Genomic DNA, 26876 nt, shown 5'->3' with positions numbered 1-26876 from the left:
GAGAACATGAGGAATTAAGACAGACTTCAAAATGATTTCTTGAAGACCTTAGGCAAAAAATGTACCCAATTCAGTCCGGAAATACTATGCTAGTCCCACCACACTGATCAGCACTACCTTCTAACTGCCCCTTATCACGCTTACCTCCTTCTAATATGAACCCACTATAGCCTATTGCCCCACCTCATCAGGGTGAGAGAAACAAGTCCAGAGTTTTCTCCAAGAACATGAGAATTACCCAATAAGTTCACAAAAAAAGAGCGAATAGAATACAACATACAAAATTATAATTTTATCTCTGATGGTCACTACTTAACTCGGGCTTATGCCCTTGAGTGAGGGAGCAATACAAGGGATTAAGAAAGGGGTAGAACAAATTGGGGTGTACCACTCAGTGGAGTTAATTAGTGTCAACTTTCAGGTGTCCCTAAGGGGGATACTGGTGGAGACCTTTTCATCTCAGGCTGATTTTCTGGGCCATCATCAGGATAAGATTTACAAATAGAATAGATATTTACTTTGTGCTATAATTTGGAAGAGTCTGAAAAATTTTGAAGTCCCGAGTTTCAACTTACTTCATACTCCTCATTGGCCTCTCCATGGTATGCAAATTTCCCGTATGATACACAGAGGTATTAGTTTGTGGCTGGTTGTATGTAGGTATGTGCACACACTAGCTCAATAACCATTTTCTTTTGAAAAGAGAAACCTGGTTTCTTCTTGGGAACAACTTCTTCCCCACTCTCAGTCCATGGCTTGGGTGAAATTAACCCAGTCCCCTATTCTGATAGTGGTCTGACCTGGACAATCACGAATCTGTAACTCCCATCCACAATGAAAATGGGCACATGACTCAAGTGAAACAAATTAAAGTCCTATTTAGGGCTGTCCAGAAAAAAAAATTTCTCTATTTCACTTGAAATGCCAAGATGGTAGGATGTAATTGCAATTAAGAACCTTTGGATCATATTTGTAGACAGCTTGCCTGAGAATTAAGTCATGCTGAGAAAAGTAGAGCCTTGTGAAAGAGAGGCAAACACCTCACCTAACATCTTCTAGAAACCTGGATTCAGCCCTATCAAAACTCTTTAGTTATATAAGTCAGGACACTTCTATCCTAGTAAGCCAATTCCACTTGGTTTCTATAGCTTAAAACTCCAGAAGTCCTTATTAACACAGGTATTGAAGCCATAATCAGAAGGCATGGTGGGAAAACCACAGACTGCATTGTAGAAGGAAAAAATATATACCTGGAAATCACAAAGATCTGTCTCTGTCCCTAAGTGCTTCACCTTGGGCAAGTCCCTTCATAAAAAATAAGGGGTATTTATAAAAATGAACTCTAAAAGTTTCTTGTAAGCTTTGCCATAGTATGATTATAGAAAAGCTTTTGAGAGTGGGGAAAAAGCAGCAAATTTCTTCTACAAAAGGCACATATTTCAGGCTTGCAAAGTGGGGTAAAAGTTAGGAATTTGTTTAGCTCAACTGATAGCAATGCAAAGGTGTGTGTGTATGTTATCCCTGCTGACAGGAACATGAGTAATCATTCTAATTGGCTGTATGTGGGTCAATAACTTGACAATTTTGCCAGAATCAGGCCTGATTATCAAAGAAACAAATTTGGAGTCAAAGTCAAGATCTTTTTATTAATCACTCTCCTCTAGAAGTAAGGATGACCCGGAGGTGAGAGGAAGGAAGCAGCTGACATATTTGATGTGTGACTTAGCCTTTTTTTGCTCTTTTGTCCCTGCCTGGTATATCCTTTCATTTAGCAACTCCTGTCTAAAGTCTCCCTGATCTCCAGCACACTGCCCAAGGTTTTTCTTGTCAGTGCTTTTTCCCCATGCCATCGCATCACAAAGTGATCTCTCCATTGCCCTTATGTCTTAGGTACCTCCATGTACATTCTCCTTTCAATTTAAAATTAACTGATTTGTGGATGGGACTCTGCACTGTTGGGAGACCCCAGAGGAGAGCAGAGAGGACATGCACATAGGTACCAAGGTAGAGCTGAGCAAGAACTTAGTTCCCCAACATCCACATCTGGAGTTCTTCCTTTCACAGCCACTAATGACACTTACTGCTATTTTCTCTTCATGTTCCTGTTGTTTTTTTCTTAATGTTCATTTCAATATCCCTCCCCAGCTTCCTGTTGGATACTTCCTATGTTGTAGGAACTATGTTAGACTCCTTATGAAAATTTTCTATGCTAACCACAACCATCCTGATACACATTCTACATTCCCATTTTACAGGTGAGATAAAGGTAGACTGAGTGACTTATTCAAGATCATGGAGCTAAGAGTTTTTGTCATACATGGATATTGAGTCTTGTCAAATCATTTCTCAGATAGGAGCATGTGATTTTTATCTTTACTTGTGTTGATGTGGTGAATTATATTAATTGATTTACATATATTGAACCATCTTTGCATCCCTGCAATAAATCCTATTTGACCATGATGTTTAGTCTTTTTAATGTATTATTGAATTAAGTTTGCTGTGATTTCATTGAGGGTTTTTGCATATTTTTTCATCAGGAATATTGGTCTGTATCTTTCTTTTCTGTGATGTCCTTGTCTGCTTATGATATCAGAGTAATGTTGGCCTCCTAAAATATTTCTGGAAGCCTTTTGTCATAAAAGAAAACATATGTTTCTGTGATGCCTTTGAGGACTCTACTACAAGAGAAATAAAAGTGAAAATTAAAATTAAAAAGCTTCTGAGCAGTGAAAGAAACTATCAGTAAAATGAAAAGATATTCTACTTGCACATGATACTATCCAAGATCTATGAAGAACTCATACAACTCAGCAAAAAGAATATAAGCCCAATCCAAAAGGGGGAAAAATAGTTAAGTACAGACCCTATAGAAAACAGTATGGAGGTTTCTCAGAATATCAAAAATATATCTAGCTGATGATTCATAAATTCTGCTCTGAGGTGCCTAACTAAAGTATATAAGAATACAAAAACACTAAGTGGTATAAGCCCTAAAGTCATCATAGTTCAGCTGACGCAATAGCCAAGTTTGGAAACATGCCCAGTGCCCAGCGACAGATGTATGGATAAAGAAGAGGTAGAACATATCACATGATGGAATACTACTCAGCTATTAAAAAAAAAAGGATGGAATCTTGCTATTTGTGATAACATGGATAAAACTGGAGGGGGTTATGGTAACTAAGCAAAAGTAAGAAAGAAACGGATGTTTTCACTCACATCTGGACTATAAAGAAAGCAAGCAAAGAAACAGGCAAAACCAAGCTAAAACAAGCCCTTGAAATCTGAGTGCAGAACTGAGACTACCAGAGGGAAGGGTGGGGGTATCACACTGAGAGGGGTCACCCAATGGACTATGGTGGATGATTAATGGTGCTTTGTCACGGATGTGAGATGGTAATATACATTTGACAGGTTATGAGCCTATACCCCTAAAACACAGTGTGTTCTAAATCAATATTACTCTAGTAAAAAACAATTTAATAAATCACAGACTAATAACTGAGAAGAGGCCTATCTAGTTGCAAGTCACTTTTCTCCCTTCTCCATCATCACTATTGCCACCAGAACCACATTATTATCACTACTTAGCAAGGAACATGGAAGTTAGGTTTACCGTAAATTTTCTCAAGTTTGGAATAAGGGTATTTCATCTCACTTAACAGAGGAGATCACTTTCCTCAGGAAGCTTTTGCTAATCATAATACCACAGAATAGGTTGTTATCTCTCCTAGGAACTTCTATCACCCTGTGCTTCCTCTCTATTTTTTTCTTTTTTTTTTTTTTTTTTAATTTATTTATTTTTTTTTTTTATAGAGGCATGCTTTTATTTTATTTTATTTTACTTGTTTGTTTGTTTGTTTTATACATGCACTGGGTACAGTCAGAAGCGCGAGAGGGCGAGAGAATTCACCAGAGCCAGAGCGGGGAGCAGAGCAGGCAGAAGGACCGAAGTACACTGCTGAGGGGAGCAGCGGGCGGCAGGAGAGGTCTGCGCGCCATGTGGGACCCTCCTGTGGTGGCCGGGGAGCAGCCGGGGATCGAACCGGCGCCGCAGAGGTCACGGGCAGCTTCGCAACCCAGCGCTCAACCGCTGCGCCACCGGGGAGGCCCTCCTCTCTATTTTTTAAGCAGCTGTGTATTTCCTTGAAAACCCCAGCTTTCTGTCTCCACTGACTTAAGATGCTACAAGGGGGCAAGAGCAATTGGCTGTCAGTTGCTTTTTCAGTAAATAATTATTGCATGAATTATGTTGACAAGAGCCTGCAAGGAGCCCTTGCTGATGATGCAGAAGCACTTTCCATTGAACCTTGGTCCCTCCAACCGTTCACTTCAGGAGGCTGCTGACATCCAAGGAGAGCAAGAGCAAACTGGTCTCGGCTTGCCAGTAACAGCAATCTAAGGGAACACTGTCTCCTTTGATGGGTGACACACTTGGCATTTTCTCACCAAATTCAGTATTCATGACCTGGCTGGTACCTACCCAAAGCCAAATCAATGCTATTTGTAAGACACATATTTGCTAGGCCTTTCAAATCACCGATTCCCATGGCTAGGGTTTTTGGTAGCTCTTTGCAAACACTCAGTGGTCTTGACTGACTCATGGAGGAGGATTCTACAACCTGAAAGAGTTGACTAAACTCATTTCTTTATTATGACAGGAATAAACTAATTAGCAGGAAACCAATGGTTGCCAGAGGATTAGACAGTCCTCTTTCTGAATACCTTCTTACATGTATTTAGAATTACAGCATTATCCCCTTATACAACAGACATCTCATTTCACACAGCAGACCTTCATCCAACAAGTTTTTTCTGCATACTATCAAGAATCAACACTCTCTTAGATGTTGGGAAGATAATGGTAAACAAACAAAACCTGGTATCGCAAATAAACTCTCTTACCTGAAGAAGCTGCTCATGAGGCCATTTGGACTCACTGGGGTCAAAGCACAGACAATTATTTTATTAGATAAACAAAGGGGTTTTTTTTTGAAGAGCAGGACCAAGGGGAAACTAGACCAAGACAGTAATTCATGATGACTGGAAAGGCAGATGGGAGCTAAATTGTGAAGAATGGGGTAAGAACACAAGGAGCTTTAGGTAATAAAGTTGTATTTAAAGGAAGTGTTACATTTAATGAACACTGGTTGGTTCATAGTGTTAAATGGATGAACTAAAGCCAGACAGACCATGATGGATAATTCTTTGAAAAAGTAATAATATTGAGTAAAATCCATTAAATTATAAAAGGATGCACAATTATGATACCACTTATGTAACATTTTACTACTAAAATATAACCTAATTTATATGAGACTACACATATATAATTAAAATAATCAAAATATTCATGGGAATGATGTATACCAGCTTCAAGAAGTGAATTGTATAAGGCAGTAACAAAGGGAATATTGGTAGAATTTCATATCTATATTGTTTTATTTCCTTCTCTCTCTCTTTCTTGTCCTCTTCCACTCTTTCTTTCTTTCTCCATTCCATCTACTCTTCCTCTCTTTATTAAGTGTTAATGTCTATTCACTCTGGATAGGAAACAACTAGGGGGTAGTTGCTTATTCAGTAGTTGTCAATTGCTTATTCAGTAAATAATCATTGAATGAATAAGATTTACAAAAGCCCACAATAAGCCCTTGCTGGTGGTACAGAAGCACTTTGTGTGTGTGTGTGTGTGTGTGTGTGTACTATTTTCTGATTTTTTTCTGGGTTTATCTAGTATGTTTGAACATGCTTTATTTATTTTTTTTTTTTTTATTGTGGCCCTTCATCATCTTTTAATCTCCTTGCCAATTTGAGACTTTGATAATTTTGTTTTTGTTTTTTTTTTTTTTTAATTATGTATTTATTTATTTATTTATTTTTTTTTTAAATATTAAATTTTATTTTTATATTCCCCCATACAATTGCAAACGCCCCATTCTGACCCCAATCCTTCCCCTCCCGCCCCCCACCCCCCAAAAAGTGTCTCTGGTTCATAGTTTTTTGTTGATTTTGATTTTCACTTTCTTATATTCATTTTCCTGGTCCCTTATTTAAGTTTTCTAGATTCCTGCTATGAGTGAGACCATCCGGTATTTTTCTTTTTCTTTTTGGCTTATTTCGCTAAGCATGATCCCTTCCAGTGCCATCCATGTTGCTGCAAATTGCATGTGTTTATCTTTTTTGAATGCTGAGTAATATTCCATGGTATATATGTACCACATCTTCTTGATCCAGTCATCTATTTTTGGGCATTTGGGTTGTTTCCAAAGCTTAGCTATTGTAAACAGTGCTGCTATAAACATAGGAGTGCAGGTGCTCTTTGGAATTGATGTTTCTGTGTCCTTTGGGTAAATACCTAGGAGTGGAATTGCTGGATCATATGGAAGCTCTATGTTTAGTAGGTCCAGAAATCTCCACACAGCTCTCCATAGTGGTTGGACCAGTTTGCACTTCCACCAACAGTGCACAAGAGTTCCTTTTTCTCCACATCCTCGCCAACATTTGTTGTTGCTAGTTTTTTTAATATGTGCCATTCTCACTGGTGTGAGATGGTATCTCATGGTAGTTTTGATTTGCATTTCCCTGATTACAAGTGATGTTGAACATTTTTTCATATGTCTGTTGGCCATTTGCATTTCCTCTTCAGAGAAGTTTCTTTTTAGCTCTTCTGCCCATTTTTTGACTGGGTTATTTTCTTTGTTGTTGCTGAGTCTCATCAGCTCTTTGCAGATTTTTGTGATCAGTCCTTTATCATTAGTGTTGGGTGCAAAAATGTTCTCCCAGTTGGTGGGGTTTCTCTTTGTTTTTGTTATTGTCTCTTTTGCTGTGCAGAAGCTCTTTAATTTGATGTAGTCCCAGCTGTTTATCTTTCTCTTCACTATCACTGCTTTGGGTGATGTGTCTGTAAAGATGTCTTTGCTGTGCAAATCCCGTAGTGTTTCGCCTATATTTCCTTCTATGTATTTTATGGTTTCAGGTCTTATGTCTAGTTCTTTAATCCATTTTGAGTTGATTTTTGTGTATGGTGTGAGGTAGTGGTCAAGCTTCATTCTTTTGCATGTAGCGACCCAATTTTCCCAGCACCATTTATTGAACAAACTTTCTTTGCTCCAATGCATAGTCTTTGCTCCTTTGTCAAAGATTAGTTGACCATAAATCTGTGGGTTTATTTCTGGATTTTCTATTCGATTCCATTGGTCTGTATGTCTGTTCTTGTTCCAATACCATGCAGTTTTGATGATTATGGCTTTGTAGTAGAGTTTGAAGTCTGGGAGTGTGATGCCTCCATTTCCTTCTTTTTTTTCAGTAGAGCTTTGGCTATTCGGGGTTTTTGGTGATTCCATATGAATTTCATCAATAATTGTTCTATTTCTTTGAAGAATGCCATTGAGATTTTGATTGGAATAGCATTGAATCTGTATATTGCTTTTGGTAGGATGGCCATTTTAATAATGTTTATTCTTCCAATCCATGAGCAGGGGATGTCTTTCCATTTCTTTGTGTCTTCTTCTATTTCTTTTAACAGTGTTTTATAGTTTTCTTTGTATAGGTCCTTTACCTCTTTTGTTAGATTTATTCCCAAATATTTGATTTTTTTTGTTTCGATAATAAAAGGGGTGGTTTTTTTGATTTCTTCTTCTTCAGATTTAGTGTTTGTGTATAGGAAGGCTACTGACTTTTGCGTGTTGATTTTGTATCCTGCCACTTTACTGAATTGATTGATGAGTTGAATTAGTTTTTCTGTGGAGATTTTGGGGTTCTCTATGTATATTATCATATCATCTGCAAATAGTGATAGTTTGACTTCTTCTTTTCCTATTTGGATTCCTTGGATGTCTTTCTCTTGTCTTATTGCTCTGGCTAGGACTTCCAGTATTATATTGAAAAGCAGTGGTGAGAGTGGACATCCTTGTCTTGTTCCAGATCTTAATGGAATTGCTTTCAGCTTTTCACCATTGAGAATGATACTGGCTGTTGGCTTGTCATAGATGGCCTTTATGATGTTGAGGTATGTTCCTTGTATCCCAAGAATTTCAAGGGCTTTTATCATGCATGGGTGTTGCACTTTGTCGAAAGCTTTCTCAGCATCTATTGATATTATCATATGGTTTTTATATTTCTTTTTGTTGATGTGTTCGATAACGTTGATTGATTTTCGGATGTTAAACCATCCTTGTGCCCCTGGAATGAATCCAACTTGGTCGTGGTGAATTATCTTATGGATACATTGTTGGATTCTGATAGCTAAAATTTTATTGAGGATTTTTGCATCAGTGTTCATTAGGGAGATTGGCCTATAGTTTTCCTTTTTTGTGTTGTCCTTATTCGGTTTTGGTATTAGTGTAATATTGGCTTCATAGAACGTGTTTGGTATTGTCCCTTCCTTCTCAATTTTTTGGAAGAGTTTGTGAAGGATAGGCACTAATTCGTCTCTGAATGTTTGGTAGAATTCATTTGTAAATCCATCAGGTCCTGGGCTTTTGTTTTTGGGGAGGTTTTTAATTACCATTTCAATTTCGCTGCTTGTAATTGGTCTGTTTAGGTGTTCTATTTCTTCTTTATCTAGCTTTGGGTGATTGTAGAGTTGTAGGAATTTGTCCATCTCCTCTAGATTGTTGAACTTGTTTCCATATAACTGTTCATAGTAGTTACTGATTATTCTTTTGATTTCTGCTGTGTCCGTTGTGATTTCTCCTCTTTCATTTATGATTCTGTGTATTTGTGCTTTCTCCCTTTTTTCCTTTGTGAGCCTGGCTAGGGGTTTGTCTATTTTATTTATTTTTTCAAAGAACCAGCTCTTGGTTTCATTGATCTTTTGGATTGTTTTTTTAGTTTCAATTTCATTTATTTCTGCTTTGGTTTTTATTATTTCTTTTCTTCTACTGGTTCTGGGGTTTTTTTGTTTGAACATGCTTTAATTAAAAATAATTATTTAGGAGTCTCCCTGGTGGCACAAGGGGTTAAGAGTCAGAACCATGAAGCTATCAGCAGCCACTGCAGCATGAGTTCAATCTCCGGGCAGGGAGCTAACACACATGGCGCAGCAGACCTCTCCTGTCTCACTGGCTGCTCCCCTCAGCAGTGTATTTCAGTCAATTCGCCTATTATGCTTCCCACTGTCTCTCTGGTGAATTCTCTCACCCTCCCCACCTCTGGCCTACCCCCCCGCTATTGCATGCATGCATAAATAAAATAAATCTTAAAAAAACACTTATTTAAAAAAAAGAAACACTGAGACAAATTAGAAGTTGCTATATAGGAAATCCAGAATAATAACATCTCAACACTTCTCCCTCTCCTGGAAAAGTTATTGATTGGTTAAAGAAAAAGAGTTCATTTATGACAAAAGAGTCAAGGATATATAATGGTTTGGAAACACCATCTCCTCCATAAACAGTTTTAGGAACTCTTAACAGACACATGCAAAGGAAGGCAAGGGAACCACAACCTTATGCCACACGCAAAAGAAGGACGCATAGTGGGTGAAAGACTTGAATGTAAGATCTGAAATCATACAACTCTGAGAAGAAGACATAAGCAGAAAGTTGCATGACATCAGTCTTGGCAATGATTGTTTGGATTTGATACCAAAGTCAAGGCAACAGTAGCAAAAGTAAACAAATGTGACTCTAACAAATTAAAAACCTTGTGCACAGCAAAAGAAATCATCAATAAAAATGAAAAGGCAACTGACTGAATGTGAGGAAATATCTGTTAATGATACATCTGATAAGGAGTTAATATGCAACATGTAAAAAATTCATATACCTTTATAGCAAAAAAGACAAATAATGCAACTTAAAAATGGGCAAAGGATCAGAACATACACTTTTCCAAAGAAGGCATAAAGATGGCTAACAGATACATGAAAAGGTGCTCAACATTTCATTTCAGGAGAAATGAAAATAAAGCCACAATGAGATATCACCTCATACCTGTGAGAAAGGCCATGTCAAAACAATAATAAATAACAAGGTGCTGATGTGGAGAAAGCAAACTCATGTGTACTGTTGGGAGAAATATAAATTGGAGCAGCGACTACAGAAAATAGTATGGAGATTCCTCAAAAAATTAAAAATAGAACTACCATATAATCTAACAATTCCACTTCTGGGTATTTTTCTTAAGAAAATGAAAATACTATGTTGAAGAAATCTCTATCTGTACCTGCATGTTCATAACAGGATGTGTTCTGAACAATGACAATATTTACAATAAGCAAGTCATGGGATCAGCATAAGTGTTCACTGAAGGTGAATGGATAAATAAAATATAATATACATACACAATGGAAAATTATTCATCCATAAAGGATAAAATTTCACCATTTTCAACAACACAGATGGACATTTATGGCATTATACTAAGTGAAAGGTCAGAAGACAAGAGACAAATAGCATCTGATTTCGCTTATTCGTGGAATTGAAAATTAAAAGAAAAACAAGCTCATAGAGAGCAGACTGGTGGTTGTTAGAGGTGTGGGTTGGGGCTGGTGAATTGGGAGAAGGGGATCAAAAAATACAAACTTAAGTTACAAAAAATGTCATCATGGCAACTATAGTTAATAATACTGTATTGCATATTTGAGAATTTGCAATATCTTCACAAATATACACAAGCATCACCTCATATTGTAACTCTGAAATGAATATAGTCCTATATGTCTATTATACCTCAATTTTAAAAAGTCAGAAACAAGAAAACTGTAAATTATATTGTGCAGGAATATACTATCCCAGGTTCTCTGTTAGGTAAGACAAACAAAAGTGGTATTGTGGAAATAGCAAGCCAGTTTCTTAAGGACTACCATGCTGTAGGACCAAAACTTCATTTTTGTGAAGACTTCTTTAAATAAGCAGCAGACATATTTGTCCTGTGACACAACAGAAATGGCGAAAAGAAGCTGGTAATAAAACCTATTTGGCTATGGGGAAGAGGTCAAACCAGCATTTCTGAACCTTAGTGATGAGCCTCCATCCCTGGAATAATCCATACATGAAAGTCAGTTACCTCTTATCTAATAACATGATCTCTGCTTCAATAGACCCTTTGGGAGCAAGAAAGGGAGAGCAGTCAGAGGCCTGCATGTGTGTCTGATGAAAGATCAATGTGGTCTTTGGTGTGTAAACAGCTACTGACAGAAGTAGAGGAGAAGCACACTCTCCAATTTCCTCTTGTACCTCTACCTTAGATGTTCAGCACCTGGTTGGAGACCACATGCCAAGGAAGCTGATGCAAAGGGAGGCTGTAAGATTTAGCACACTGATGTCCATCGCTGTCTTTTTTATGTCTTTCTGTGGGGACAAACCTCTCCCTCCTCCTGGCAGTGCTGAAAGGCCCAAGTCCAAGGAGACATAAATCTGTCTGACATTCTAATTGCCCATGAGTTCCTTATCTTGGAGTCCGGCCAGCTATACCTATCTCCACTTGTATTCTTTGCCAGGCAGTCAAATGATACATCCTTTGGTGGTCCTGTGACAGGAGCTGTCATTGTTCTCTGCGTTCTCCAGAAATGAAAAGCCATCATGGGGAGAGCCAGGAGGCCAAAGACTTTCTTTTTCATCACAGGGAAATGGGTGTGAGCAAGTTACACCTCCAGGAAAATAGGTATTTTTTTTTTTAAGATTTATTTATACAAGAACTGGGGTACAGTCAGAGGCATGGGAGGTTGAGAAATTCACCAGAGACACAGCAGTGTGCAAAACAGGCAGTCAGACACTGCTGAGGGGAACAGCGGGCGAGACAGGAGAGGTCTGCTGTGACATGTGGGTTTCTCCCTGGCTGGCCGGGAATCGAACCCTCGCTGCAGAGGCTGCGGACAGCTTCACAGTGTTGCGCTCAACTGCTGCGCAACCAGGGAGGACCGAAAATAGTTATTTTAAAGCTAACAATCTCCAAAGAATATCACCCGCACTGCCAGAGATAGAACTTTTTGGTAATAGCATTTGTAAGGTCTCATCTTCTACTTTGCTAATAGCTAGTCAGAGAATCAAACTTCTGAAACAGCTCTTCTATGGACTCCATTCTACAGGGAAGCTAGCATGTGAGATAAATTCTTCATTCAAAACAATCTCTGCACAAATGGATAGGATTAACATTACAGTATCTACAAAAAATTGCTCTAGAAAACAAAATACAACAGATCCCCGATTCCTCATGCAGGAAGATCTAAGGCGCTCCAGTAGCAGCCATCTGCTGAGCTAAGAGAGACACGTGGCCCGCTTTGCTCCGTGAATTTCTATGTATTTGATTCCTTGATCTTGTACTCATATGAAGTTGAGGGATCTTAAGGAGAGAAGATGACGCTGTATTTTCCCTGTTCATTTCTGTTGTCATAGAAACCTCTTTAGTTTCTGAATATATCTCAGGAAATCTATCTTCCTCTTGATCTCCTAACAATAAAGTTGAAAAAGAATAAGCTTCTCCCCTCTTGGTTTCTGACTGCTCCAGCCGGGGGTGTTACTTCATATACCTCCCAGCCTAAACACAGCTCCTCTTGAGCTCTGAGTGCACAGAAAAGGCTGTTTTTACAGCATAGCAATTATTATAAAGTTTTGCTTACTGAGATGCTTTGAGGCATAGGTCTACTGAATTCCCCACTCTTAGTATTTCAGTGGATGCTTTCAGTTGGAAGCAAGAACAAGTAATTATATCTGAGTATAACTCATTTGTGTGCTTGCACACACACACTCCTAAAAATAAGAGAACCTAGTGAAAGCACTTTTCAATCTAAACCCTATGCTGTAAGAACAAATATAGGGGAAATTCAGCATGTTTCAGAGTCAGAATTGATGAGAAGCTACACGTTGCACTGTACTGAAAGAAAACAGCAGGAATAACTAACTGGTATCTGAAATTAAACCAAAAAGGAGTAATAAGAGATAGGACTACATTCCAGCTCTCTAAGACTGGAACTGAGAAACTTGCATTTGGAAAAGCATAAGAAAGCTAGAAAAATGAGCATATTTGCTTAATCTCATAAAAGTAGGGCAAGAGAGTCATAAGCATAACTTCTTTACAGTATAACCTTGCTAAAAACACACACTCTATCCCAGCAAAACATCTTATCTTGCAACATTCCTCCTAACCCACACCTAGGGTCACATCTGCTCACCACTTCAATAAAGATTTTCTCCTGCAAACAAAATGAATTTTACACATTTTGCCTTTGGAAGGTTCTCTCTAGAGAGCTGTGGTCCCCTGTTACTCCTCAATTAAAAAAAAAAAAGACAAGAGAATGAAGCAAGGAGAGAGGGAGGGGGAGAGGGAGGGAGAGAGAGGGAGAGGAAGGAGTGAAGAAGGGGAGAAAATGAAAGAAAACATTTGAGATTTTTAAACTCTCACTCCAGAATGATCTTCCTTCCATTATTCTAAAACCTATACAAGTTCCTAATATAAATGCTTAACAGGTCATTAGGAAGTCATATAATAGAAGGTAGAAGGGGAGAATATCTTCTCTTTGGGAGTAAGTTATAATAAAATGCAGGTATTGGATAATTTACAATTCCTTAAAAGCAACCTGGGTTGAAGAGTTTGGGTTTTGTTTGCTTTCAGACTCAGCAGAAAGCCTTCAGGCCCTGGGTTCCTCAAATTAAAATCAGACCCAAATCCAAGCAAATTGTTTCTTTTCATTTGCCCTTGGAATCAGGGTATAATTTCCCTTCATCAGAGTCTGAACTTTGAAAGCTCATCTTGCAGCTTTCAGTCCACGTACAAAGCGAAGAGCCCTTTGCCATTCACTGGAAGAGTCAGTGATTGGAGAAGCAGGGAGCTCCACAGAGCACGCCCAGTGGGCACAGTCTAAACATAAGGCTGTTTACTGTGTGTTCTGGAACTGTTGAGCACAGAAGTAAACTGCTTAACCATGTTTGCGAACTCAGAATACCCTGGGCTGGAGCACCTAAGAGTCCCAGAGCCAGCAAAAGGACAAACACCTGCAGAGAAGATCAGATCAGCACCTCTCTTCCGCTCTCCTGCAGTCCCCTCTTACACTCATGCTTTAAATTTTGACTTACTCTTAATTCAAAGTAGGCAGACACTAGACAGATCACAAGAAAGGAATGTTAACCCTTTAATACTGAATTTCCTGACATTTGATTTATGCTACCAGGCCAATGTTAACTCCATTTAATTTAATTGCTTTGGTTTACATTCTTTTGAAAAGCACAAAGGAAGAAGGTTATTAGTGCATAAATGCCTTAGGGTTTAAAAACAAAAGAGCACTTTTCCCTCACTCCCTGTCTTATGATATTAGAATGCTTCCTGAGTGCAAGAGATGGGCACAGTCAACCCATAAAATGAATTGAATAATTGGCTGGTTGTAAAACATTGTAGGGGGCAGGAATGGACACAGAGCAGGTTTTCTGATCCAGCAGACGGGGTAAAGGAGGAGTCCTGGAGCCCTCAGTGGCTTTTGCAGACTTTCATTGGGATTTACAGGTACACGGCAGGTAGGGGCTCTGGGGGGCCCGGGAGGCTGGCAGGCCTCCCAGCCCCCAGCAAGTCTTCACTCTGGGCTCTCCGGCCTTCTCTCACATTCTCTCTGCTCTTCTTATAGCTCTGCTTCTCTCTCAGCTTCTCTGCTCCTCTGCTTCTTTCTCGGCTTCTGCTGGTGTCCCCACGATGCTGTCCTTAAAAGCCCAGTCTTAGCCCAGGTGAATCCCATCTGCCTATGCCCACACCCTACTCCAGGTGCCCGCCATCAGGCATGCATTCAGGACCGCAGGGCAGAAAAGCCTGATATTTTTACCTTACCTTACAAACATGATGATGAACTTGAGTTGTACATGGCTTGCTGATCTGGCCCCACATATTTTCAGCTCCTGTGTCTGTCTTGAGGCTGATACAATTGGGAGGAGAGTACAACCACCTCTGGCATAATGTATACCATGTAATAAAGCATGATGGGGTGGAGGGATGAATTAGAATTAATCACAAGAGTGTACATTTTGCTGCACTGATAAACAGAGATTAGAAGGCATTCATATTATCCCAGGTCTGGGTTCACTTAAAGGAAGGAACACCTGGCATCTAAGCAGGAAAGAGAGGATGGTGAGAAAACTTAGCTTAGTTTCTGGAGTACAAAATGCCTCTCTGATATGTTTCTAGGTTGGGCTAAACGGAACTATGATCTAAGTCCCTTGAAAGAGTCCCTGGACTGTCTGTCCCTTTAAATGGACATACAGAGTTTGCAGCACTTCTTTAGCACCAGCTTTTTCATAAGGTGCTTATTTCCTTGCACTCTAGGACAGGGCCACCTCATTATCTTACTCCACAAGCAGTTGTTTGGTAAAGTCCATAAAGTCTGTGAGTGGTAACCCCTGGGGATCACAACAATGTGAATGGAACCCCAAGAGTCCAGCTGCTCAGCATCCCTGCCTTTCCTCTCGTTGAATAAAACTCGTAAAGTAAATAAGGCCAGTCTGACCTAGATTCACTTTTAATGTGCTTTATTTCCCAGCAAAACATTCAATTTTAGGGAACTGGCATGAGAAAATGCTGCCAGACCAGGATTCTCCTGGGAGATCCCAGCTGGTGGGGAACCACTGGGAGGAGAGAAAGCAACTGTGTTTATCTTTTCCTCTCCCCCAAATTATCAGGAAGTCAAACAAGCATCTTAATCACTCACTTGGCTTCCCCTGGGCTATCTCATTTACAGACATAGAATGACTCAGAGGGAAGTCTGTGAAGTAACCTAGGACACTGCCCTCTGCCCTCAAGGCAATATATAAATGCAGTCACATGAAAGTGTGTCATATTTAAAGCTTCAAGCAAGTATTCCACATCTTATTCAGAAAACTGCTCCCAAAATTTAATAGTCATAACTCTGCTACATTTCTCATGTAGTTTAAGTTCATTTGAGCTTCGAGATTCCACTCCAGATAATCTTTTATGAAGAAATGTAGCAGATTAAAAAAGAAACCAACAGAATTTATTTATAGTAATGAGGATTGACTTCTAAATCTTCCTAGGAATCTGTACTTCTGTTTCCAATGAGGTAGTCCAGTGCCTAATACACTGTACGCATTCCTCAAATACTTTTTGAATGAATGGACTATTCAAACATTTAAAAACCTTTTAGGGAACATCTTTTGCCCTAAAGTCGAAAGAAGTCGAAAGAAAGGTAAAAGCTACAAAGAGGTAGACTTGGACCTGAAATGTGCAGAGCTGCCCAAAGATGGACTATCTGCCATGTGCCCTAAGCGTTCAAGCTGGATAGCCAGAATGTTGTCAGAGGTATCTGGGAATTGAAAAGGCTGGTTGGACTTCAAAGTGCTTCAAAGTACACTGAGCCAGAATATAAGACCAATTATAACTGCTTTTAAGAGGCCTAATCAGGGTTTTCTGGGTCTTCGGAGAAGAGAGCAATTCCAGGATAGAGTGGTATTCTCAACTATGGCTGCACTTTGTATATACCCGAGTTTTTTAAAATACAGAAGCATGAATCTTACCCCCAGAGGCTCTAGTTTAAGTGATCTGTTGTATATAACCTAGGCAAAAATATTTTTAACAGCTATCCAACTCCACAAGTACAAGAATCACTGAATTGAAAGAAATTGGAAAGCCTCAATAAAGAAGGATCAATTATGCCTCAACTGTAAGAGTTGGGCAAGATTTGAATAAATGGAGAAAAAGAGAGAGGTATTCCTGGCATAACCTGCTATGGGTTTGATAAACACATATTATAGAGCATCAGGAAATGAACCACCAAAATGTTTAATTTACTAATTCTTGTTATATTTCAAGGGTACTTTATTCTCAAATGTAAATTCCAAGTGACTTTCCTTTATACATTCAATAAATATTTCCCACATATTAGTCACTCACAGTTACTTCTGTTCTCAACCTAGTGATGTGTAGAGTAAAAGGGATTACACAAAAGGGTGGGTGGCTAATTTTTTTTTAAGGTCAATTCAATTATAAAGGCCAGTGAAAATCTTTTGAATGTACCCAAAGTAAATGACATTCAAACTGTGACATCTGAAAGTATTAATTATCACAGAAGAGTTTTTAAAATAAATTTAATGGTATAAATTAGACCCAGCAAACCAGGCACCCAATAATCAGTCCTTATACCTAGTCTGATTTTTATATCCACTCCCTCTCCTCTGAATGACGGGGTATTGCAAATATTTCTCTCCCCATTTTGCATGTATGGTGTCTGTTTACTAACAAACCATAATTAGGAGTGAATGGGTGATAAAGCAAACTGCATTAGCCATTAGGAGAGTTATGCTACATGGATGTAATCATTCTTTCTTAAAAAAAAAGTAATAATTGCATCAAAATTGCAAAATATTCTTTTCAAATGGATAGATAATAAATCAAATGGGTGTGATTAATATTGGTAGAGGGAAATTTGCAGGGTGCTTTTGGTTACAATATTTTTCTTGTCTGCAGAAATCTGCTGACAAGAAGTTACAGAAAATGGAAGCTGTATATATTCAGGAAATGAGTAAGTGTCCAATTCTAAACATAGGTCTGTGTTTTGCACATGAAACACATTTACTGTGTTTTGCACAGTAAATGTCCACTCTGGTAAACCTTTCTGGAAAATGGAAAACTTTGAGAAATTTCCATTTAAGGCAACTGGGGTAGCCACAGAGGTTGACGGCACCCTATCCCCCTGCATCTGGGCCCATCTGTGGGTTCACTTGCAGCCTTAGTGAATAGAACCTGTACATGTCCCTATCCTCTGCCTGATGGTTTTCTCTAGCACAAAGAGCCTGTCAGGAGGGAATCATGAGACTACCAGGCATTTAATGCCCCTAGGGTAACTTTCAACCAATGGGGACAAGAGTCAACATCTCAGCTTCATTGGAACAATTCTGAAATGTGTTCTACAAGTTTTCTCAAAAATTCTCCACCAGGACTGAGCCCAACTGCCCATAGCAATTACCCATGATGTAGGCATGGTAATTTTCACTTTTTCCCCCCTTTTCTTTTCCCTCTTCAGTTGTTTTCTTGGAATCATATATCAAATAAACAACTTGCACCTGGTACTTTATTATAGGGTCTGATTTTGACAAATCAATGCTAAATCAGAGTACCTAAATTTTCATTATCTTCCAAATTTGGCCAAGGAAATGATGCTTTGAGATTATGCCCTGTTGCACATACTAGTTGCTCAATAAACAATGGATGGATGGATGGGGTTAGATGGGAGGATGGATGGACAAACAAGAGTGTGTTATTGGGGACAATGGATAAAATAATAACTTTATTTTTGGAGTCATGGGAAACAACATTTGAAAGAAAAAGAGAAATAAGAGTTGAAGAAAACTGAATTGCTCCCACTGGCCACATTCTAGGATTTAGTCAAGTGATTTTATGTCAGTGCAAGGGTGATAAGGAGGTATTTTGTGAGGGTCAAGCACATTAAAAACACTCTCTTTGAATTCCCCAATCATGTGTTTAACTGATTCCAGGTTATATTTTATGCAGCATCATTATCCTAACAATTCTAAGTTAATTCATACTTTCAGCCTCTTGGTTTGAATTTTGTTTTTCAGAGAGATGATATAAGAAAAAAAAAAGATAAAAAAGCAAGTGAGAAGTAGTACATAAGAAAGGGAAGAGAGAAATCAGAAAGTCAACCTTGTTAAAAGTGTGCTCTATGCTAGCAAGAGGACTGGTGTGATCTTAACTGAGAAATCCTTATCCCTGTAGTTAACTTTTAGCTAAAATGGCTTCAAGACACAGTGGCGGGGGCTCATGGAGATATGGACAAACAGGTTGTAAGAATGCAGCCTACTTACTGCCAACAAGGCAGAGCTTCTGACTCCCCTCTCCCTACAGGGAATTCCTTCTCACCCAGATTATGGAAATGAACTGAAGGGAGGGGTCAATGCTAAGTAGCGCTGTCAATTACATAGTCCTGCCACTTCCTCAATTTTGAAGGGCAATCTAATGGGATACATTACCCAATCAAGCTTCAGAGGATCTGCTCTGATCCTGACTTGGACAATCTGAGTCCTATGCACATCACAGCGGTCTAATCAAAAGCAACCGTGTATGCACTCAGCTAATGAAACTGAATGTTCAAGCATAGTAGGATCTGGGTTAAGTATTCACTTAAGAGGTGTTCCTACATTGGGGATGGAGGTAACTACAATCAGTTTGGTTGAAGTTGTTACAGCTAAGTAGCATCATTCTATTAAATCTGAAAAGGATGGAGTATTTCAATCTTTCAGGTTCAGAGAAACATTGATTTGAAAGTTGTGATGTATTTTTCACTTGTTTTTAAACAAAATAAAACCCTGTTACATGGGATCATGAACAACAGAAAAATAATGAATTTTCATCCCTGCCTCATGTTTCGGCTACCAGTCAGAGTTTCCAATTCTGTTTGGCAGCTCAGACTGCCAATATGGAATTCACAGCAATCTATCCCCTTCCACCAGGAAAAAAAGAAACAAATTAGGGGGTTAATCCTAACTGTGTGATGAACTCTTACTGTCTGAATCACATGATGCTGAACAAACAGCTTTAAAGGAGTTCATTTGCAGAAAGCATTTTATTATCCATAGTTTTTTCTCCCCAAACCCTCTGCTTATATCATCTTGTAAAACAGACAGTTGGGAAAGTATTAGGGGTTGAGCCTGGTTAGAAGGAATTGGGTTGTCATAGTTACTATTTTATAAATATGGGCTCTGGAACAATTCCAATGCTGACCATACTTAAGAAATATCTTTCTAATTAGAAGACCCAAAAAATTAAAGTTACACGCACTTTGTTGTTACACAAGAAAAGCAAAGGTCTCTGAATTCAATTTTTTTTATTTAATGTTAAAAGATTTTTTAAAATTATTGCTGCTCTTAGGAGGAAAAATAGGAGTATTCTACCTTTCTTGAAATAAAATTTTGGGAAAAAAATGTAATTACACAAGCTTATTTAAATTGTAGTCTAAAAATAATAGGGAAGAACCCCCAAATCAAAGTTGTTTCAACTTTAATTATGATTGACTATGACAATAAACTAAGATTATAAAAAACTACTAACATCACACTGCTTACTATAATATTTTGAGGAAAGCTTTTTCAAGTTTCAGTAGAAATCTTTCAGAGGATGAATGAGAATACTGAGTTGAATTTAGGGGTGAGGAAATGTATATTTTCAAGACAGCAAATACACTACTGTGTAATCTCATGGAAAGGGAACCCTCCCTGACGTCAGAGCCAACAGTTTTCTGTTCAGATGCACCTTCTTTATGCTGAACACACCAATTTTCATCTCAAAAACTGAGGCCCAAACCTGGAGCTCACACGGAGTGCTCCATATATAGCTATGGATAGAAGAAAAACTAAAGGTTGATCTAGCCCCATGGAGCAACTTGAAGCAGAAAAAAAGCAGTAACTATAGTTCTATATTCTTCACTTTTAGTGAAAAATGACAGAAAATTGAAAGGTATTAGATTTTTGGAAGCTGAGTAATATAAAAAATACTTTCTTTTCAGATTTGGCAAGTTTGCTGCTTTCTTCATCCCAGCGCTAGGCAGAAATTCACAGACCAGTGGTACCCTGTCAGTTTGTTATAACAAATCGAGTGCACAAACTACACTAGGATAAAACAGGTGCATACTCTGCCCTCGTGGTAACAGGAAAAGAGAAATAGAGATAAATCAGTAAAGTGAAAGGAAAAGGAGATGAAATCAAATAGCCTGGCTTCAAATCCCACCTATGCCCTGGACGCCATGGATGTGCACAGCTCTCTGGACCCCCAGCTGCTTCATCTATAAAGTGGAGTTAATAACAACACCCTGTAAGACTGGGTGGGAGTCAAATGATGTGATAAGTGCTTTATAAACTACAAGAGGCAAAATTTAAATCAGAAATACCAGAGTGAATTTTGCTTTCTAGTGCTTTCTAATGCAGAATGATTGCCATAACAACATACCACAGAGTGGATAACTTAAACAACAAGATTTATGTTCTCACAGTTCTGGGGATCACAAGTTCAAGATCAAAGTAGCAGCAGGTTTGGTTTTCTCCTGAGCCTAATCTCCTTGGTCTGGAGATGGCCACCTCCTCTGCCCACATGACCCCTAGTGTGTCTACATGTGTCTACATTTCCTCTTCTTATAGGGACAATAGTTTGTTGGATTACAGAGCATATTAAGGACCTCATTTTAACTGAATCATCTTTGTAAGGCCCTATCTCTGAAGACTGTCACCTTGTGAGTACACCCTCTTTGGCCTTCAAGGTAAGAATTGTGGGTGAATTCAGAATTCAGCCCATAACGCCACCTAAAACAAGTTTTTAAGGCAAAAATGTGAGAGAGAATAAGATAGTGAAGCAATGCTAAAGGCTGATCTGCTGACTAATTAACTGGATGCCAGAGTTAAATTATAGCATTTGGAGAGAACAATATATTATAATTGTTAAGAAAACAAGTCCATTACCAAATAACACATTTATTTACACCGATGGCCTCACAACATTAACAGCTAAATGGAGTAGCTAATGGACTTTAGATCATAAGAAATGATTCGTATAGCTGCTCTTTTCCTTGGCTGCTAGAACACAATCTTTCAACTTAATAGGACTCAGTTAAGAAAGTACCATTGCTTCCCTAGATTGCTAAATTTTCTATGCCCAATCCCCTAGTCTCCACCCTCAATTTTTTTTCACTGAACTTTTAAAGTTGTTTCAAGCAACCATTAAACACGTGCTTAACATTATAACCATACTGATAGATAATAAGAAATATGTTAAATTTATTGAAAGATTACTACAAGCCAGGCATTATGCTGAGTGTTTTACATATGTTATCTTCCTCAATCCTCATACAACCTAGTAAAGTATATATTGTTAATATCCCAATTTCAATATCAAGAAATAAAGGTTCAGAGGAGTTGATGACTTTCTCATTTGGTCAGTGTTGGAGCGAAGATGCAAAGTCAACTTTAGCTTCTCAAGTGGCCTTCTTATGTTAGTCCTAACTGGACTTCTAAATTCATTCCATTACTAAAGTGATTATTTTTAAATATTAGGTCACATCAAATTTACAGAAAATCTGTATAAAATATTAAAGTATAAAAGATGCCTTTACCTAATTAGAAAAATCCAATTTGCTGGAAAATTTCCTAAATTACAGAATCCTCAAATTTGTATTTTTCCCCCAGGTCACCCAAGAATATCTACTCAAGAGACCATCATTTTGGGGCATAAAAATGGGTAAGGAATTGGGAATGGGAGGTTCTAGCTCAGACCACCATTATCACTTAACTTCACAGATGTTGCCTAAACAACTATAATGTATTTCAGAGGTTTTAGTGTCTGTTCAGAATTAATGCAGCCACTTATTCTTAGTTCAATAAGCAACTGTTGAGACTGCCTAGGAGAATCAGGCCTGCGGAAGGCTCACAGTACTCAACCTGAGTTACCCGTGGTCCCTACCCTAGACGGCTCATAGGAGCAGATGAATTACAATAGAGTATGCACTGACAGATGTACAGTCAGGATGCCATGGAAGACAAGTAACTTGGCTTTGGGATTCAGGAGTGTCTTCTCCAAAAAGATAATACAAGCCAAGTCAAGTGTGGGTCTTCGAAAATGTAAACTGGGCATGAGTCTTCTTGTTTAGGCAATGCCTTGCTGCCTTTCATTTTAAATCACCTCCTTTGAAGCAATCAATAGCACAAGAAATGCAAACTCCATCTTGACGAAATTTAAACACATTTGTAACAATGAACCTCATTGAGTGAAGATGCAAAGCAGATACAGGAATTCTTACTAATCTGGCAAACAAAACAAGAAGCTATACACTTGCAGACATTATATCTAAGAGAAAGAAGATGCGTTACTACAGAGAACCTAAGAAGATACTGGAATCAGAGGTAACCTTTGAAGCAGCAGGAGATCCAGTATGGAAAGCAAGAAATTTGCTCAAAAGTTTTTATGAAAACTAGGTGCCTACTCCTTCATGCTCATTGAAGCACTGCAACCCACAGTCTCTCAATGTCAGCAAACAGGAGTATAAATCTCACAGGTAGCTCAGAAAGACACGAGACTCAGTGACCAGGCCCTAGTGAAGGTGGGATGAGGCATCGGTCTGACAACAGGGAGATTAAGTGAAAGCCTGAATATAAAGCGACAATCTCATTTTTCAGTTACCAGATATCAGGAACCTATTCCTGACTCTGCACACTATTCCCAGTGAATGAGCCCAGAAAACAGAGGGTCCTGGCAGATGAAACTGAAGAGTGGCAAGAACTAAAATTATCTAATAAGTTTGTTCACATGGGGAAAATTGGTGTAGGGTAGGAAATGACTGTTACAAAAAGATAAAGTAATGGTTAATTCTGGGATTAAAAACTTAACAAGAAAGGAAATAAAATAAACACTGTTGGTTTAATTAAACATTGTGAAATAACTACTGTAAAAGGAAAAGGTCAGGGGAAGGAGGTGAAAGAAAGTTTAATCCCCAGGCCTCCTTGGTGGCGCAAGGGGTTAAGACGCAGCACTATGAAGCAATCCGCAGCCACTGCAGCAAGAGTTCCTTCCCCAGACAGGGAGCTGACCCACATGGTGCAGCAGACCTCCTGCCTGGCCTGCTGGTCCCCTCAGCAGTGTATTTCAGTCACTCCATCTATTCTGCTCCCCACTCTGTCTCTGGTGAATCCTCTTACCCCCCCTCACCTCTGGCCTGCACCCCAGTTCTTAGATGCATAAATAAAAAATCTTAAAAAAAAACAAAGTTTAATCCTCATCTACAATAATAGGAAATTAATGGATAATGTCTAAAATTGATCTCTTGAGATAACCATAAACATATTATTTAGATCTATGGAAGCATTTAAGAGGCAAAAGTGCTGTTCCTGGGAAATAGGTCCAAAAGAGCAGGAGTGAAAGAAGAGGACCGCTCTCCTTTTTTATTATAAGCCACTCAGTAATATTCAATATCTTTTTTTTATTATTTGATATCTTTAGTTATGCATTTTACCTCTTAGATAAGCATAAAACATAATTAAAAGAAGTAATGATGTGAAATAACCCCATGCAGCAGGTGGGGGATAAGATGCAAACCTAAGTAACTGAGTGGAATCCAAGTGCTAAAGGGAAAGCAAAGTCCACTGTAAGCACTGTCCCCTAGCTGATAGAGTTGTTTCCCACAAGGGTATAGGTTAACAAGACTGAAATGACAATATATGTGCAGTGAAACCTACTTAAGTACAATTAAGTAAATGGAAGCAGGTGGGTGGTGGGAGTCAGGTTTCTCATTGTTTGAATGGAAAGGTAATGAAAAACAAGAGGACAAGTCTAGAATATGGTGAAGGTGCATAAACAGCTATAAAGTGGAGAAATCTAGCAAATACTACCTCAGGCAGGTTTTCAAGGTTAACATCATCAGTGATAAGTAACGGTTCTTGATATCATGCAATGAGAAGGCACTTTACATGGTCCACCTTCCAGAAAACATATCTAGTCTAAGCATTAGAAAAATCTGAGTTTAGCTAAACTCAGATTTTTACAGAGCTATACTACAAAATATCTGATCAACTGTAAAGGCTATCATAAACAAGGAAAGTTTGATAAACCATCACACCAAGAAGCATCTAAGAGATGAGACTTCTAAGTGTAGTATGTATTCCCAGATAAGATCCTGGAACAGTGAAAAAGACATTAGAGGAAAACTGAAGAAATTTGAATAAAGTACATACATCAACACCAATATTGACTCATCAATTGTGACAAATGTAACATAAGTAAGATGTTAATCATAGGAAAAACTGGGTGGAGGCCGTAACATTTTCTGCATAATTTTCACAATAACACTGTAATTTAAAAGTGTTCTAAAATGTTTTAAAGTTCATTTTTTTTAAAAGATGTGGTATAAATTTCTAGTTAATTTCTGTCCTAACTCTCCATTTTAAACTTACAAGTTTCTAATACAATTGGGGAAAATGAAGTGGTATAAGGGAGACTATTATTTGATTTAATTCCTATCTATGACTTCTTTGAATTCCAGAACTTTCTGAAGCATTGACAACAACCTTCACTATACTGTAGTCTTAACATGACCTATGAGTAGACACTAATTGTTGGACTGTGTCTCAGGATATTTTGTTAGCAAATAGCCCATTTTGGTCAATTGGGACAAAATTAATGTATTTATTGGAAAAATATGAGGCAACCCATAGTTTCTAAGGGAAACTACTACCAGGCCTTATAAAGGATGGGAAACCAACTGCTTAAAAGCAGACAGCAGGCTTTCTTGCCTTCTCTTCATAAGAATCAGTTGTATCTTTTTTCCATTCTAGAGACTCTGCTCAAAACTTAAATTCTCAGAAGAGAATTAAATTCTCTTAAAACTTAAATTCTCAGAGTCTGGGTGTCTTATCTTCAGAAGAGGAAGTAGATGCTGGGTAGACTAAACCATCAGTTGTCTCCCCACAGCTGTCTCTTCAAGGAACTTACAATCCAAAGGGAAGATTTAGGGAAGCTGAGTAATTGGAACCAAGAATCCTGAAACAGAGGACTGGGTAGCAAGTTACAAAGCAGAGAGACAGACCTTCAAAGCGGAATCTCCAACTTTCCTCATTACTGGGAGCACAGTAAACGAGGGCACAGAGGCCAACAACAATGGTGAGGTCCTCTGAGAAAGGAACATTCTATAAGAAATAAGTATGGAGACACTCAAATAACTTACAACTCATCAATGAAGAGAATTGCTCATTGTTCTACACGGGTAGGGAATGTGTTTTCTCTTTTCCCTCTTTTGCAAATCTTTCTTTTGGAGTGATTTTTTTTTTTTTTGTATGTACAAATCCAAGAATGAAAAATAAAAAATGTTCAGTTTTAGGCATGCTTCCAGTGATCAGCTCTAGCTATTCTGGGCCCAGCATTTCAGTTTCAGACTTCTTGGGACACCATGTGCCACTCCTGGGTAGGACACACTTCAGGGAGCCTATCTTCACTTCATCTATATGCATAATTTTGAACACAGAAGAGATAATGAAAAAGAAACCTCCGTAAGTCCCAATACTTAAAAAAAAAAATATTTCTGGCGTGACAGGACAAAAAGGGAAAGGACATACAAAGGTATTAGCTATCACTGGGCACAGTGTGAAGGAGCCTCAACAGTTTCCTGCTTCTAGAGTTCCTCTCTTAAAAGCTTTTGTGCCATGTGAGGCTGTTAAAACAGATAACCTAGGAAATCAGCACTCCATGTCATAATCCATCTTTCCTGATAATTTAGAAGATTTCCTTCTGATTATTCCATCAGTGATTTCAATGCCAAAGAGCCAGCTGCAGTAAGTAATTTTTCCCATTTTTGACTGCACAATGGACCATAATTGGCAGAAATGAATCCCACAAGTCAGTCTCTAACCTACGATTTAGGCTTACATCAACAAATTCCTCTAAACTGCCAAGTGTTATTCCATCTGAGCAATTTCCTTATTCCTGGCATCCTAGCATGCCACTTCCTGTTCTATATGCTGGAGGTGAGGGCCATTTGTGGCTAGTTGGAGTCAGCATACTGGGTTTGAAATTAACTTGGTAGAATTCTGACCAAAATTCCTTAACAATCATGTTAAGATAAGTCATGCCAAAATGACAAAGCATGACCAAGACTACATTCCCTTCACTGAAAGCTAAGAAGCTTACTGGAAAGGAAAATGCCAAAACTGCTGGGGAAATTGCAACAATTGTATTTCAGATTTCCAAGTGCCAGTCCATTATATTTTCTAAACCTGTTCAAGGCATAGACTAATTCCAGTCCACCTTGTAGTACGTATTAATTTTCTATCCCCAATACATGCTGGAAAAAAACACCAGTGGATTCCCGTACCTTGTGGAGGGCTCTGTTCCTGTCCTTCCACTATCTTCCTGCTGGTTCTATAAACAGCTCTGGGGTGGAGACATTCAAA

The 26876-nt window shown here is 38.5% G+C and overlaps 2 long non-coding RNA genes across 3 annotated transcripts in view; both read left to right on the top strand.

Moving 5' to 3' along the window:
• LOC129145290 (uncharacterized) overlaps nucleotides 1-21201 on the top strand; it is a 29555-nt gene extending 8354 nt beyond the window's left edge. Inside the window, exons 2-3 of the long non-coding RNA XR_008550600.1 lie at nucleotides 17404-17458; nucleotides 21087-21201. This is a non-coding gene — a long non-coding RNA (uncharacterized LOC129145290). The remainder of the gene's footprint in view (nucleotides 1-17403; nucleotides 17459-21086) is intronic.
• The window catches only part of LOC129145289 (uncharacterized), a 210266-nt gene that overhangs the window by 27585 nt on the left and 155805 nt on the right, over nucleotides 1-26876 (top strand). The window lies entirely within an intron of this gene.

The sequence above is a fragment of the Talpa occidentalis genome, unplaced genomic scaffold (genome assembly GCF_014898055.3).
Source record: "Talpa occidentalis isolate TD23 unplaced genomic scaffold, MPIMG_talOcc4v2.1, whole genome shotgun sequence".
NCBI lineage: Eukaryota > Metazoa > Chordata > Mammalia > Eulipotyphla > Talpidae > Talpa > Talpa occidentalis.
This window is presented reverse-complemented; position numbering and strand designations above follow the sequence as displayed.